Source organism: Lepisosteus platostomus, chromosome 7 (assembly GCF_059453375.1).
Source record: "Lepisosteus platostomus isolate fLepPlt1 chromosome 7, fLepPlt1.hap1, whole genome shotgun sequence".
NCBI lineage: Eukaryota > Metazoa > Chordata > Actinopteri > Semionotiformes > Lepisosteidae > Lepisosteus > Lepisosteus platostomus.
Genome location: NC_142617.1, coordinates 57,141,770 through 57,158,673, shown reverse-complemented (window position 1 = coordinate 57,158,673; position 16,904 = coordinate 57,141,770). Strand labels below are relative to the sequence as shown.

The following is a 16,904-nucleotide window of genomic DNA, read 5'->3' as shown; positions in this document are numbered from 1 at the left end:
ATTTGTACTTTATCATAGTATGCATAGTAGGGCATACCTATCCACAGAATACATAATAATTGAAAATATTTAATCTTTTAGATAAATTATACAGTAAAGAAGAAAAAACTAATAATATATGTAGCTTTTATCTAAAGCAATGATAATGAGTAATGTTTAAATATTATTCCTCTATAAATATTTTGTGGTTTACAAATAACAATAATGATAATTAAGATAATTCCTGTTTTGTATGCAAGACTTTATTACTGTTGTTCAGGATGCAAATATATGCAAAACATTTCTTAGCAACCCCTTTACTTAATACGGACTGCCTTAGAAACAGTTGACTACAGAAGTACATAGACCAATTTAATTTGTATGATCAACAAATTAAAAATATCTTTTGAAATATTGGTGCAATAACAATGCCAGCATAGATCGTAAATGCTTTTTATTCATAGCATTTACTAACATTCATGCATCTAAAAAAATAATGTATGTTGTTTCTCTAAAAAATGAAAACTGGACTATTCAAAGTCTAAACCACACAATATATGTATTTTATTTGAAAAGAAAGGTGCATAGTTTAATAATGCATCTTGTCTGTGCATTTTATGTTATGCCAGCTTCCATATCTCCTGCAGTCTTCATTAATATATAGAAAAAAGAATGACTGTGTTTTATAGCTTAGGTAATGACAAGCCTGCTATGTCTGGGTAGGCTGTAATGAATTCAAATGCTTCTGTCCTTTACAAAATGCATTCCAAGTATCTAGTGGAAACTGTGCTTGAGTTTGTTAAGGGTAATTAAAGGAGTAAATAGTTTGAATTTTCTCCCTTCTCGATCCTGATATGATCTAAAAAGATGCCACAAATTATTGCATTGCCTCCCTTAGCTCCGCAAAGACTTGATTGCTTGGTTACATTAATGTGCCTTAATAGAGCTTTTAGGGCTTTTGAAGAGAAGCAATTTAGGAATTTAATGTGGAGAGGGCTGGGTGGGGGATTGCTTTTAGTACGTCTGTGTCGATCAGTGGAGGTATGGATGGCTGACATTTGGATGGCAGAGAGGCTGATTTCTTGCTTTCTCCACTGCATGTGCCATCGTCTGTTTCGCCTCTCTTCACAAGCCTGAAAAGTGTTGTGCTCTCCTCTACGCTGTGAGCGTGGCTCCTCTCATCTTCTTCGTTTTCATCTTCCTCTTCGTCCGGGTCTATTTTTTTTTTTTAAAGAACATTCTGAATAAAAGGCTCTATGCCAGGTATTGGTGACACAGGGGGTGGAATTCTCTGCCTTTTTCACAAAAGAGTTGGAAGGCTCCATTTGCATAAGGTCAGAGCTGAGGTTCTGATAGAAGTTCTGCAGCATCCCTGTCTCTTAGCAACACTCTTGCACTCTTGGTCCTTGCATTAAATTGACTGGTCCTTTTTCCTTTCTTCCTTTTCACCGGGAAACACACAATAAAATGTCACCCTCCAACCTGTGCCTGTCACCCAGTAGGTCATCTTTCTTTTGAGTTCCCTATTTTTTTTTTTCATTGCCTTCAACTCCAATTAAAAGATGAGTCCGTTATTTATTTGGTGGGGTTTGGGAGAGAAGGAGAAACGATTTTGTTTTGTTTTATTTTTAATTAATATTAATAACATTTTTTTTTTGGTCGACAGTATTAATGGTAAATAAGGGAGAGTGGTCTGCAGCAAACGGCGAAAGATAAGAAGCAAATTGCAGGCACCTGCAAAACAATGGGGTTGTGAGGGAGCTAATAAGGCAAAGTGAGATAAAGAGAGCAAGGATCAGGTCGTCTTCTCCGCCCATTTAGTTGAGATAGGGTTGCACTCAGAATAGAGGGTCTCGGTATGTTCAGAAAATGAGAGTCGCCCCTTCTGCCTCCAAAGTGGGAATTGGTGACAGAATCCAGATGCTGAAAAGCGGTGTTAATAGAGGGTCAAATTTGGACAATAGTATCCATCACTACCTTCATAGCTCTCCTGTCATCCAAGCCATTTCTGACTGCTCTATCAAGCAGAATTGGGGGATGATTCAATTACTATCTTCAGTTTGGCAGCATTACACAATAATTCCAACTCCATGGGAGCTTAGAGCCTTTTAACCATCTCTGTCTTAGCTGAGCCCACCAGCTTATTCAGAAAGAAACGACTTAAAATCATAAGAATGGTGCATTGTAGTTTATCAGCTGGGAGATAATTCATATGCACTGTAGCCGACATGGGGCAGAACAGTGGTGAGACTAGCGAGCTGCGGGTTAAATCCGAGAACTTGACACTTGCTGAATCTTAGGAGGAGGAAATAAAATTGAAGCAATGAATCAAACTTCATTTATATATTAAAACATATCATTAGCTGTTGCATTATTACTATAAGTACCTTTATTTGAAGCGCAGAAGTGTTTATTACACAAGATGCATGTGCTTGTATGCATTAAGTGCATTTGAAACCCAATCTAAGCACTATACATAGGCGGAGGTTTGATCACGGCAAAAGACTTACTGTTAGTGCCATAATAATAATCAGAACTCTGGATTCACGTATCAGCTTTTACTATCATTTATATCGTATTGATTAATCTCTAGCTTGAGAAATTGCTGTATTATTTTCTTCCTCTGCTCGCAGCCTTTGCTGAGAATATCGTTTTTCTCTCTTGCAAGCCCTCTCTGCCCAGATATCTCCCCAGGAAACGATGGTGCTTAGAGAAAAGGCGCGGGACGAAAAGTCAAATGACTCCTCTTTAATAATGCACATGTCATATTTCTTCCACTCTGTCAAGTCTAGCTAAGGATGACGGAAGGTTCTGAGCGGAAGACGCTATAAACTTGATCATGGTCGCCAACCAGGAGGTCAGCGAATTTCAGAGAGCAGGCCGCCTGTAAATGCAGGTCTTGATTCAGTAGAGAAACTGTCATTCTTCCGCCCCGCGCATACAAACATTGAAAACCACGTAGAAATTAATACTTCTCTCTCATCCATCACTATTCGGTGTGTTTTTTTCTTTGTCCCCGAAGAATTCACTGTATTTTAAGTAACACAAGAAATAACACGAATTATACGAAAGACGAACATTAAACCAGTTAAAAAAAATACGATACTTAGTGTGTATTACTACAGTGTCGTTTTCTGTTCACTATCATATCTGTGTTGTGGGGTTTGATATTTTCCAGATGCGATACATTAAATGAGGCATTGTTTGCTAGATTTGAGCGTAATTTAGAACACTTTTATGTTACTTTCGAAAGCATTTGTTATCAAAAACACGCGTATTATTTTCTAGCCCTTTAAAGGTTTTCCATTTATAATAGGAAATGTGTAAATGTATTTTAAATGATACTTTAATCTAAACTGCTACAGTCGTCCACAGTTTTCTTAACCGGTTATTGATATTATTATTATTTTAATATTCAAAATTCTACAGTTTACTTTGTTATGTATATATTTTCTGTTCGATTTTAAGTTATTATTATTATTATTATTATTATTATTATTATTATTATTATTATTATTATTATTATTATTATTATTATCGGTTTTTGCACCAGGACACAGAATTCAACACATTAAAATTCCTCTACTTAATCGAAAAAAAATGTAAGATCAACAGAAAAGGCAGCAATATAACTATAAGCATTGTAGTTCGTAAAAATACGTATGGGTGTTTTTAACATAAGGATTGGTTAGGAGAATTTTATTTCAGCCAACATAATGTGATTTTAAAAAGATAAATTAGACCGTAAGTCTGTCTCTTGATGAGAACATATAATATTAGAGGGTGAGATTCATTTTGTGTTTAAAGACATTGCATCAAATTCAAGTAAACACGAGCAAACACATTCGTACTGTGTGTGGGACGACTCTTCTCGGTGGCCAAGAGAACCTATGACTTCAAATGGCTCAGACGACAGTTCTTAGCAAGATGCTCCATTTTTTTTCATGCCGACGATTACTTCATAAACTAACTCACCGCCACCGCCAATGTGCGTTTTACGTTGGAGGGGAAAAAAAAGAACTGTCGCAGAACAATAGAACAATTTACAAAACAATAGTGTAGGAAAAGTAGAGAGGAGCCGGGCAGCTGAAAGACTGGCAGCCAGAAGGAAGCCTCCGCGCAACTTTCTTGTTCCATCAGATGGTTTAAGGGTCCCCGAACAGCTGTTGGGCTCAGTATTACACCTGTGAAGTTTGCTAATGTGGAAACTGCTGGGGAGAGAACTGCACTCTGTGGCAAGCAGCCTGAAGTCAGTACAGTGACCCCTTCAAATTTTAATTAACTGGGAGCAGATACACACAAGACAAAGGTTTATTAAAGGACAAATTGGTGATGATGAAAGAAACGAAACAGGAAGGAAAAGAGGTGGAAAAACGTCCAGCCTGTCATGTGATAGATCGTTTTGCCCTCCTGAACAACAAAAACAGACCTGTCGTATGTTTTAAGAAGACCTGTTGGTGATTTTGCGTTTTATAGCAACGCAAACCATTATTCTTCCATTTCTATATTTATTTTTTTAAAGTCTATGAAATGCCTGTTTAATGACTATTTTTCAAACAGCGTGGCTTAAAATTAGGGATAGTTAAAAATCAATCAAGCGGTGTTCTTAAATACAAAATACGTGTCATTATTTTGAAATAATTGTAAACCTGCCCAGTGTATCAGGGAACATACTGCCTTGCAGAATCCCCTGTCCCACCCCACTGACGCGCCGCACGTCCAGCGCTGGTCCCGCCAGGTGAGGCTCACCTGGCCCGCGAGCCTGGCAGCTCGTGACCTGCCTAATTGCCTGTCCCGCCGAGAAAGACCCGCCAACCCGCTCGCGCTGACAGCTCGTCTTGCCAGCGACACGGCCGATAAGGGCGGCTACGATACTGGGCTGGGTTTGCGAGCAGTGCATTCATACCGACAAACTCAAAACGACACGGAAATGCTTTCGTTTAAATATACTTATCAGTGTTCATTAATAGAAATCTAGTGCACATATAGATGGTAAAGTCAAATTATAAAAGCAGGTCTTCATTGCAGAAGCTTTACTGTACATCGTATTTCGTAATACGATTGTCAATATTATATAGTTACAATAATTATATTATTTTTATTTTTATTACAAATGTTATACAGCATTATTACAACTAATATTTCACACAGCATTGAGTTCCATGTGTTGCAAACACATGCACCTATGTTCATATATTACCAGATAAATTATTATTGTAGTTACGTAACTTAAAACTGCGTAGCCACGGTCACTGGGCCACTTTTTTTTCTGAAAGAAAAAAAAAGTGTATCCTGGTGTCAAAGGGCGTTCGAGGGGCTAAAACTAAACCGCTAATTGGTACTTTAAATAGCCGTAAATGGTGGATTAATTGCCTCTCTCAGACACCCTGCTCCCTCTTGAATTAAACCAACAAAAATGGCTGGGGTGAAAGACCTTTTATATAACCTCTTGACTTCGGTGCCTTAAACGTGTGCCCGTTTGCAATGAGTGTGCATTAAAACATACCTATGCGCTGGTGAGCGCGCGGGTTCCCTGATAATGAAACGCAGAGTTTGGGGGGAGCAGGTATCGAGCTCGGAGAAGCACCAGCTCCTCAAACCTGTGATACTATTCTGTTTTTACCCCCCAGTCGCACTGCTGCAAACCTCTGACTGAGATTACCGATGATATCAAGGAATCCCCTTCTTACACCTATCATTTGCAGTAATCTCCAGTCCTCTTTGGTCTGTCTTCAAAACATCTAGAGCATTTCGATTCCACCTGCCGTTTCTTTCCCGTGCACCTCGTGTCTCTCGGCAGCTTGTCATAACCTGTAATAAAAAGCCCTTTTTGTCAGGAGTTAAAGTCCAGAGGGCATCAGATCTATTTCCAACTGACAGAAGAAGAAGAAACGGGACAACCTTTCCGACTCCTTCTGTCTCTCTCTCTCTTTCTCTCTAGACGTTTATTTTAACCATTAAAGGCACAGCTTCGGTGCCAAACTGGTTGCATGTGGTTGTTTTTTAAATGCATTATTATTGTTATTGTTATTTTTATTGTTGTTGTACTTGGTGTTATAACTACAAATCCACCGGCTTGTTGCTCCTTCAGGCTGCCTTATCGCCCGAGGGCTGCCGTGCTCCTCTCCTGCAGAGATGTAGAGAGCTGTACCAGTTCTCTCCGGGCAAGCCTGTTGAAGATGCTGTCACTGGGCGGGGCTGACTCTTCACGAAGATGGATGTGATGTCTCCTTGATACTTCTGAAAGGAAGTCATCGTCGTGGCTGTGAGCTTCCGCTGGTGTTTACCACTTAACTCCTTTGGGTCTGTCCGACATACATTATGTGAAACTTTATTTTTATTGTTTCTGTTTGGTAATTTTATTTACACCTATTACTTTCTCGAATACAAAAACAATAATAACAAATAATTGAAATTAAGCAACAGAACGTTCTCCACACAAGAATGGTGACTGACTACACTCACTCTGTTACAACTTTAACAAGATACATCGGTGAGAAAATGCATCCCATCTGGCATTGAACTCAATTTACAACTGCAACTCTTTCTCAGTCTCTGTTGACCTATAACAGACCGGAATGACTGAACACTCACATGATTTCCTTGGATACTTTTATGAGTATTAGCCAGTTTAAACCAGGCAAGCTCAGAAAAAGTTTATTTTTTAATACTCTGTGAGTGGTAGAACTAATTTTAAAGTCTAAGAAGAACCTAAATCAGAGAATATGATTTCAACATAAACCCACGGAAAAACAAGGGCCCTCAATATGACCATTTAAGTACTATAAAGTAGGTATTTTGGCAAGCTGACCCAAAGTGCAAGGAGTGAAACTCTAACGGAGCTCTATAAAAGGGAAAGTCGGTAGTTTTGAGGAAAGAGTACCTTAAGCTAGAGTGGAGAAAAAAACACTATCAAACGAAAACCGAGTCCTCGGTTTTTTAATCCAAAGGTGCCCTTCTTCCCTAGCTATTTTTTTAACAGAATGAAGCCCATTACCCCTACTTAGCCATCGAATACTACCCAATTTACTGAATAACAAGCGCTCCGTTCTTGGGACTAACACGTAAGTGAAAACACGTAAGGAAAAACGTTTTGAGCCTTTTGACATCGACACTATTCATTCACCTGGCTGCGCTGAAAACATGCGAAAGACATGGCGGCGTGGCGGAATTGCAAGCACGCTTTGTGGTGATGGAAATAAATGGCCATAAATCTAAAAACTGTGAAGTGCTCATATGTTATGGACAGTTGCCAGAGTCGTATTTTTTCAGAAATGCCTGTGCAGATAGTCCTGGATGTGCCGGCGGCTTCCAGTGTGACGTCACGGCAGCGTCTGCCCAGACAGGTGGTCGGCTGCCAGCAGTCACCTGAGCAGATGGCAAAGAAACACTTTTAACTGATACAGCGGTAATAGAGAGCGGTAATAAAATCTCTTTTATTGCTTCCACGGGAGAAAGAGTACTGAGGCCCCGTCCCTTGCAGTGTTCAAACTCATTTTAAAATCAGCGCAAAATACTTTTGTCACCTCTAGCACGGGAAATTAACTCCAAAGATGCACTTAAAAAAAAAATCATTGGATAGATATATGGCCAAAGTAAGGGAAAAGTAAGGACAAAAGACAAATCTAAGATGGACAGCTAAAAAACAAAATGTTTTACTTAACTCTTCCGTCTTCACGAAACAGAAAAGCCGAACAGAGTCAATTTACTTGAAGCTAGAGGCCTTAATGGGGTGTACTGCAAATACGTTATTAAAGAATCAGAACAGACTAGACGCTAGAAACCCAATAAACTTTTTGCAACTATTTGTATTGTATCGCCGTACGTGTTAGTAACCGGTTACCACCGCAGGGGCAGGTATTCAGCCTGTGAGCCCGAGAAAAAGCAACCGCTTTTCTCTCCGGGAGGTTTTCATGTAGGTGTGATAACCGCCTTAATAATGGGGATTGATTTATTTCATCCGAAGAACGCGGTGTAACTTCCAGAGTAATATTTAGGTGTTTTCACTTTATATACACCTAATTGTCCAAAATTATCGGGTCTATGCAAAGTCCTTTACTACACAACGAAGACTGAATTTATCCTCCCTCGGGCTTATCTGTCTTTCAAAACAGTCAGGACAATGACCGTGTAACTGTTCACATGCACCATTGTAAAGATGAACACGAGCCTATCCGTTTCCTTCTCCTGTTCAACCCGCGCTCTCTGCAACAGTAACACGCATTTTCTTCCAAAACAGAAAGCGTGCTCCACTTTAATTTTAACCCACCTGTCTTCTGTCACGTGTTTGTATTTCCTGTGCCCTTGGCCTTTGTAACTATGACTGTAATGTCTGGAGTAGGCGAGGTGCGGTCATTTCTAGGGTTGCGCTAACTCGGAGACTAGGAATACCGGGCACTGTCTTTAAACATTCCCCTGTTTTCTTAGGAATGGCTGCTGCAGAGGGATGCTGGATGTTTCCCTGTAATAATTTACAAAACGTGTAAACGTTAAAGGTGGCAGATTAGCAAAGTAACTTTAGCTACCTCCTTTGAGGGAAGTAACCTACATAAGCCTGTTTAACGTAAAAACGATGAAGCCATAAACGCGTAGAATCACTGAACTACAAACCCATATGAAACAATTGTAAATTGCAATTGTGTTTAATTTTTATTGTAACGAAAAGTGTTGCATTCCCAAGATCATTCAATGTGAAATGTTTTATTTGTAGTTTACCAATACAAATGCAAAGATTATGAAAGACAATATCCTAGGGTACAGGGAGACAAAAATAAGTTGATATTGTTCATAGAAATCAGAAACATGAGTGTCTCTTCCTAACGTCTGGGTAATTGATGCGTAAGGTGCGGTCATCGTTCTTCTGTTTCCTGAGGAGTGGATCCCAGGGCCAGGGCGAGGTCGGACGAGTTGCTGTAACCCGTGAGAGAGGGCGCCAGCGGCCGAGTCACGCGTGGCGAAGGGGCGGAGGCAGGGTGCAGGAGTGCTGCTGGCAGATGGGATCCGGGAACCGCCAGTCGCGCCGCAGGAGACCCGGGGCCACATGACGGAATGGGGAACCCTGGAGGCGGTGGAGGGGAATGGACAGAGGTGCGAGTGTGCAGTGCGCAGGCGTGAATCAGAAGGCCTGAGCCCTAAGCACCTACAGCATTGAATGTAGACGGGAAAGATGCGGAACCAACCACAATGAACAATAAATCACTTTCAATCCCGCGTGTACGGTACTCGGGTTACACTCGGTGGCCATTCGGCTTTGTCATGATGCACTAATTTAGACTGCACGGGCAAGAGAAGCTGGCAGACACAGTGGGCTTAATACTGTAGCGAATTCGGGTTCGTGACCTCAAAACCCCCGCCCCCGCTCCTCCTACACCGCCTGGGCTCGAACCCGGGTCTCCGACAGGGGTCTTGCTGGCTGAGCTAAAGAAGACCTCCCTGCGCCCGGGCGGCCAAGATCCCTGTTCTGCGCAGGGGCGTATTCGTTACAATACAGCAGGCCCAGCCTCAGGGAGAGCCTTCCGCTTTGTTGTCACTCGCCGCGCGGCCCCCACCTTGTCTCGCGGGGAGAGTCGCCAAAATGCGGAGCTGCGCCTTTAAACAGGACCTTCCTGCAGCCACGCCCACTGACTCCTTCCCTCCCCGGCAGACTCCTACATTCCTGTCAGTGACAATTCCCAGATCGCCGGCAATAAGACAGCCCGGAGTAACATTTCCGCCAGACCACTCAGAACATAGAACCAAAATATTGTTCACTGTCGCTAAAGAGGGTCAAGAATCTCACGAGCAAGAAAGTTCAAGTTGTGTCTCCTAATTAAGTATTTATAAGCGAGCAATATGGGCAGGCTATAGGTTTACATAACATCGGTTATACTGCCGCTTAAGCGCCCTCTGAGCAATGCGTTTCTTCCACACGGGTAGACAAGCTATCTTTCTCGTGCTTACTCCCAGCAATAATATCAAAAGGGTTTTCTGGTCAAGCCAAAGGGAGGTCATTCTAATAATACACAAGGTCAGTGGTGGGAGCCAGTGAGTCTCTCAGTCATTTTTCATTTGCTCGCAGTGGTTAATGACAGTTGCAGGGGACGGGGACTCGGAGCCCGCAGCCATGTGATGTCACTAACACATGCCAGAGGATTATAAGGGCATGCAGGGGACAAGGGCTGGGATTTTTTAAAAAAAAAGAAAACTGTCTTCTATACAATGCGTATTGGAAGCATTATGTTTGCTATGCATAAGGTATGTATCCAAGTGTTGCAAAATAAAAAAAAGGCTTTCTCATCTTTTAACTAGTCATCAATCTTTCATTTACAACATCGAGCTTCTTTTCAAGTAGGAAAACAGTTCCTGGGAGGAAGACCTGTCCGATAAGGTAGGAAACAGGGCACACAACATAAAATCTCTACAGGATTCAAGTATGACCAGAACTTCTGTAAGCCTCAAAATGCAAAGCTGATCTTAGTTCAGCCCTCTGAGTACATGTGCACATCAGGTCACTAACTGGGTAGCTCACAAGAAAATAATGTTCAAAATCCAGCACTCGTGCATTTACACCTATATGTTGTAAAAATATTTAGAAGTAAGAGCGGATCTGCGTACTACTGTCTTGTAATATTCTGCAAGGGTCTTTGTATAGTGCAGTTGTCTACCCGACTGTGTGGTGAAAAACAATAAAGACAATGGAGTTGTTTTCATAGCACAACTTTTGAAGAGCTCTATGTAGAGTTTTCTGCATCTGCAGCCTTTGCTGCTAGGTGAGTGCTCAGCAGGTTTCATTGAAACGTATTAGGATCAGATGGAATATTTAATTTTTTTGACAGCATTGATGTAAGAGAGCTGATTAAAGTAACCTTAAAGCATGACTGAAAAAGAAGTTCAGAACGCCTGATCAAAGACTAAAAACTCAAAGTAATTTAAATGGATTTTAATAGTGTAATATTTTAGAGATCACTTTTTTACACATACATTAATTTTTCATGTTCCTAAATTATCAAACTTATACATAAAAAAGTAGAGGCATGTCAAGTATTTTTAAACCCTGTTTAATCACAGCAAATGACAGCGATAGTTCAACATTTTACTGTGTTAGAGAACAGGACTGGATTAAATAGCAAAGGTTCATATTCAGTGGACTGTGCTGATTCACTGGAGATCAATAATAATATTGATGCCAGTAGTAATGCTAGGAGATGTACTGCGCATTGAAATGCACTGGGACCTGTATATGTAAATGAGTCATAAAAGGGTTTTTTCCATTTTGTGTTACTTCTGGCATCAGGAAATGCATTATAAACAAATTCAAGCATCTAGATGGTGATGTGTTAGTGTTTGCTCCATTTCAAGTTTTTTTTTGGCTGCATCAAAACACTATTTTTTGTGTATCAGGGTACTCCTATAATTAGGTAACCTGTGTAGAATACAGCATCTAGTATCAGTTTATTGTAATGCTTGATGGGAAAAGAGAACACAGCACAAATCTACGAAAATTATACATCTCTTGCACTAATCTGGACTCAATTTAATTCATTCCTTCTCATTCAAAACTACAATAACTTAGGTGATGCTAAACCAAGCACCAGTAAATTCAATTCAGAGTACAGCTGCATTCAGCTTAAAAAAATTATGAAATTGCATTTTCAGTTTGTGCTTTTCTTTTTAAACAAGAATATGCTTAGTGCAATCAAAGTCAACTTGGTTAATATGGAAATACTACCGAGTGGCATCTGCGATATTCACCCATTTTGAGATATCCCACAATGCTCTGCAGCATGAAGGCCTAAGTGGTGTGGGAAGATGTCAGCAACAATGGCGAACAGTGGAGAATGTAAGGTAAGAGCACAAGAAATATCCAATGATTCAAACAAAATTAATGACAGCATATATATCGGTCATACTTCTGGTTGTTATAGAATCACACAAACTGAATGTGTTTCCTAGATGGTAAACTGGGACACTGGTATTAATCATTATATATTTGTGAAAAGAGAGGCACACTTCACAAATTAATTCAGCACAGTATCTTGCAAGGATTTTCACAATATTTAAATTAAAGAGTTTGTAGAAATAATGTTGACAAAATTGTCATATGTATTTTGTTGGGGAATTATTTTTATATCAAAATTGGAGTTTGTTCATATAACATCATACAGTTAAACAACAATAATGTACATACATATGATCCAACACATTGCTTTTCCAGTATGTGTGGCTATTACAGTGTTTTGATTCACTCTTGCCTGTGGTTGTAGTTTTTTTTTAAGCCACACATAGGACTGTATCTACTTTTCAATTGTACACATCATAATGCTTTTAACAGTCAATCTATGAAATCTGCATTCATTTTGGATGGAGTTCATTGGGATGTTCAATAGGGACATTACACCATACCCTTGTTAACTGCCATGTTTTATTGAGCACTCCCGCTGAAATCAACCTCTCAGTTTTCTAAAAGGCAGACAAGATCTGAAATGTTAAAAGAGCAATTTATTGACTCAGAGGCAACCTGTGCCTCTAACTATAGTTTTCATCTAGTAATAAGCCGTTGCATTGAATACAGTTAGAATACTGATAGAAACATGGTATCTACAGGTGTAACTCACATGCATTTGTTGAATTGTTTTTTAATCATCACTTTCCAGTCTCTTCACCAAAATCTAAATCATACATTCAGGGACCTCACAGCCCTATATCTGTTTAGATTTCTGCTAAGAATTAACCAATTCATTGTGAAAATAAAACTGACATGAAAAGGCTGCATTTTGTTTTAAATTTGCATTTATTTTTGTCGTTTAGCTAGAACTTTTTGCTATTTGTAGATCATTCATAGATTCCCCATTAACCACAGCCAGCGGATATCCACGTGAACCCCATGTACTGTATGTAGCTGGCAACAGCATTTAAAACCTTGAAATTTAGAACACAAATGAACCGCTGGGGCTGGAGCTGGATGCACATTAACACAGCATGACCCTGCTTAACGAACAACGTGGGACTTAATAAACTTCTGCTACAGTGTGAGAGCTAAGTGAAAAGCATATATGTGCGCATATTTATTTATTTTTTTGGCTTTGCTCTTGCAAGCAAAAGCAGCCAAGGGATTTAGAAGGCCTCTCTTAAGAGGTTTTCTCAATAATATATTTTTTTTCCTGTAGATTATACTTAGCGTGCAAAAGAGCAAACATATAAGGTGTTGATTTTGGCTGGATTCAAGACTTGCTTGGCTGGCATCCAAGATTCCTGAGGTCTGGCCATTGCTACCATGGTTCAAGTCAATATGAAACAGTGACTAAAGGTCCCTGTAGGCAAACCTGGAGGGCCGCCTTGTCTGATTATTTATCTAATAAAGAGTTTGCGCAGACATCCTGCAGTGCATCGCTGGGACTCCCTATTCCTTCCTGACAGGCCCCAACCCTTTGTAAGACAATACAGTGCAAGCCTATAGGATGTGTTACCTTCTTTATTGTTTTAATCATTTCACATCACTGCAAACGGCACTCATACAGCGCGTTGAAGTTTTCACACAATTTCATTGGTGAAATATATCAGTCTTTCAGGCCGGCTGCTGACAAGCATGCGCTGGAGAGATGTCTCTTCTGTGTTTGTGTTTTTCTTCATGTTACGTAGCACAGTGAGCTGAGCAAGCCCATCTCTTGTTTCTGCACCAGTGGAGAATCCTATTGGGTCACCGTTAATCCCTGAGTTTCACCCAGCCTTCCTTCTTTTCCCTCACACAAACATCATTGGTTATGATTTAATGTATGAAATATCGCGGTACATGTGAACGTTTGTGTCTGAGAACTTTTGCATGGGTCTCAGTGACATTAAGGGAATGAAATAGCCAGAACAAAGAACCTGTTGCGACACATAGAGTACAGATGCATATTCACTGTTTTATGACTTCAGAGATGCACAGCCATAAAGTATGAATGAGGTTGCAAAATAATGGGGATCAAATCCTCATAGGCAGTTTACTCATGGATAGTTTTAAAATAAGTGTCTGTGTTTCCTAATTATTTATGAATGGATCGATTATGCAATTGTTTATGGCTGAATAAAAAATCTTTATATGTCTTTTTTTTAGTTTCCACAGCGTTAACGTGTTTTAAATTAACACTAATTTCCAATGATAGCTTTTTGCTGCTTCAGTGATCTTTCCTTGTATTTACCAGGAAATAAGATAGCTAATTAATAAGGTGTTCTCATGAAAAAAAATCAATCAAATGAAGTAGTATTTTCCCCTGAATGAGTGCATAATTCCGATTGGTTTTCAAGTGCATCCTCATTTACAATGGAGTTCTTTATGAATTAAATTTTAAAAATAGTTCACTTCATTAGAAGTGTGTGTTCCACCTGAAATATTTTGTAGGTTTACAAAAAAAATTTGGGCATCTTCTAAAATATTTTTCACTAAAATGAACATGAATGTGAAAGAGCATATGTAATGTTGTAGATGAACAGCATAATATTAATCCATTTAGTATCATTTATACTCATCTATTGTGTTTGCATCATTACTGGTTCAACTGAATAAAATCATTTTACTGTCTATGATGCCTATTTTCCAGTATATTTCCATGTGAAATCTGACAGCACTTCATAATGCCCTCATAATACTGTTGTGTTTGTGGGATTGTTGAAAAATACAAGCTGCCTGAATGTTTTTTTTTAAAAAGCAGACACATCACACCAGTTTTTAATGTGGCAAGCAATGTGTGGGAGAGGAGAGCTCAGATGGACTCGGGTTCTCCTCTCAGACAGTGACAGTGGTCTCAGGGAGCCCTCTTTGGCAGCAGTCTTCCAGACCCCTAGTGGGAGGCAGACCCCAGCCCTGTGCTCTAGCAGAACCATCCAGTTGTCCCAGATCTTCATCAGCCCTCCCTCTCTCCCCCAGTTAACCTGCTCCTCCACCAAGGAGCTGGCACTTGTGAGTCTCCTTTACTCTCATCCAGGGACAACAGCATCACGGAACACTATTTCAGCTGTTTACAGTTCCCACCACAGTACCAATCGTGTTGTAGAAGTGCACAGAACAATTCGTCTTGACGAAGATGATCTCCAACGTGTTTCAAAAGTTCCAGAGGAGGGGTGTTTAGGTCACCATCTAACGTTTTTTATGTAGTCATTATTCTAACACCCGCAGAAGAACCTAGAAAAAGAGCTGAATTGGTCAGATTAATCAAACTATATGTTTAATTAGGTAATTAAAAGATAAGATGGAGTGAAAACCATGTGCCCTTAGTGGGTTAGAACTGACCAAACCTTTCATATGTGTGAAGATTTAGAAATGTTTCATATACTCGTGCCTTTTTGGTTGAAACACAATCTATAGTTCTAATCATGGGCTAGCATATTTCAAATAAATTCAGATAGTAGTCATGGATGGGGATTGTAATACATATTAGCTAAATACAAATATTATTCGTATTACATGTGATTGTGCAGCTTTAGTTTATGAAATAAAGATTCACACATATGTTTCCTGTCAAACGCATACTAAAAAAAACCCAGGAACATTTCACTACAGATGACTTTGCGTCTTGTTTTCATGACAGAAAATCCATTCTTGATTCAGCCAGGTTTAATTTTCAGTAGCTGTAGTCAGTATTTCTGGTTAGCTATCATGCGCTGAGTCTGTTTCATATAACAATATTTAGTCTTTGCCTTACCAATAAAACACTTTTTGAACGTATAAAGAGTTCGAGTATAATTCTGTGAAATATCACACTTACACGGTTATTGTCATTACTTCTTGAACACAACAATCAACCTCATGAATGGATTTCATACTCTGTTGACACAGGCAAATGTCTTGGAAGCTTCCTGGGATGTATATTCCAATGTGCCCCAGGGTGATCAACCAGGACAAAGGGAAACTTCTACACTGCCTATAAACATAGAAGTAGAATTGTTGTTTCTTCTGTGGCAGGCTTCATAAGCAGCAAATTCTGTCAACGGAGGAAAATAAAGTAATAACTTCTCGCAGCTCACGGAACAAAGCCTGGGAGTGCAATCTACCTGCTATAACATTGGCATGCTCCTGTGAGGGCATTCTTTGTGTTCCAGCTTTGTTAAAAGCAAACCATAGCTGGTAAGCACTGTAGGAAATAGCAAATAACAGGAGATAATATAATCTAAGGTTTTCATTGTGAGGTTAAACGCAGCAAAAGACGATCAAGGTGCGAGTATATATGCTATATTATATTCTATGTATTTCTGTGTTTATAAATATATGTGGGATAACTGCTACAGACCCTATTTTCATCAGCAATGACATGCAAAAGCTGATTGTGTTTTACCAACCATGCCTGACTGTTTGATACCACAGAGCATCCACCCAAGTGTGCCAGGATATGATATGATCTAGCGCTCTCGATGCCTGTGAGCTCCACAATCGCAGCAATGTCAAACTCTTTTTATGCTCCCGGTTAGGACTGCCTTGACCTACTTGAGGGGAGCCGAAGCCATCAGCTGCAGACTACCTCATGTTCCTCATTCAATTTGCATCGCAAGCGTAATTAGACTGTTGAGGAACAGGAATTCCGACAAATTCCATCTGAAAAATAATCTGCTTCTATCTTTTGCCTTGGTGGCCTGTCTTTAGATAGTTTCCCTCTCTGAGCACAAGGTCATAGAGTATAAATATAAATTGCATTTTGCATTACTTCCAGATGAGTGAAGCTGTCAAACCAATAATACCAGCTTTCAGTTCCGTGTTCTGCCACTTCTTTCCCATTTTTTGGCCAGGAGGTCATGTGCAAATTGAAAGTGACAGCCTAGCCAGCATGTCCAACAGACTGATATTGTTAGAGTGCCCTGTCATGGCACAGATCACAGCTCCAAGCCACCGACTGTCTCCAAGGGTCCCAGTGTTTTGGCTCCAGAACTTATACTTGCCTAGAGAAAGAACAAAGTAAGGCACTGACCCACTAGTA

The 16,904-nt window shown here is 39.9% G+C and overlaps 1 long non-coding RNA gene across 1 annotated transcript; it reads right to left on the bottom strand.

Annotated features, from left to right (window-relative positions):
- Positions 1–13,411: 13,411 nt before the first annotated feature.
- LOC148659296 (uncharacterized) lies at positions 13,412–16,004 on the bottom strand. The gene is made up of 2 exons (XR_015940407.1): positions 15,702–16,004; positions 13,412–15,118 (listed from the first exon to the last, which is right to left on the bottom strand). It is a non-coding gene; the product is annotated as an uncharacterized LOC148659296 (long non-coding RNA).
- Positions 16,005–16,904: the final 900 nt, after the last annotated feature.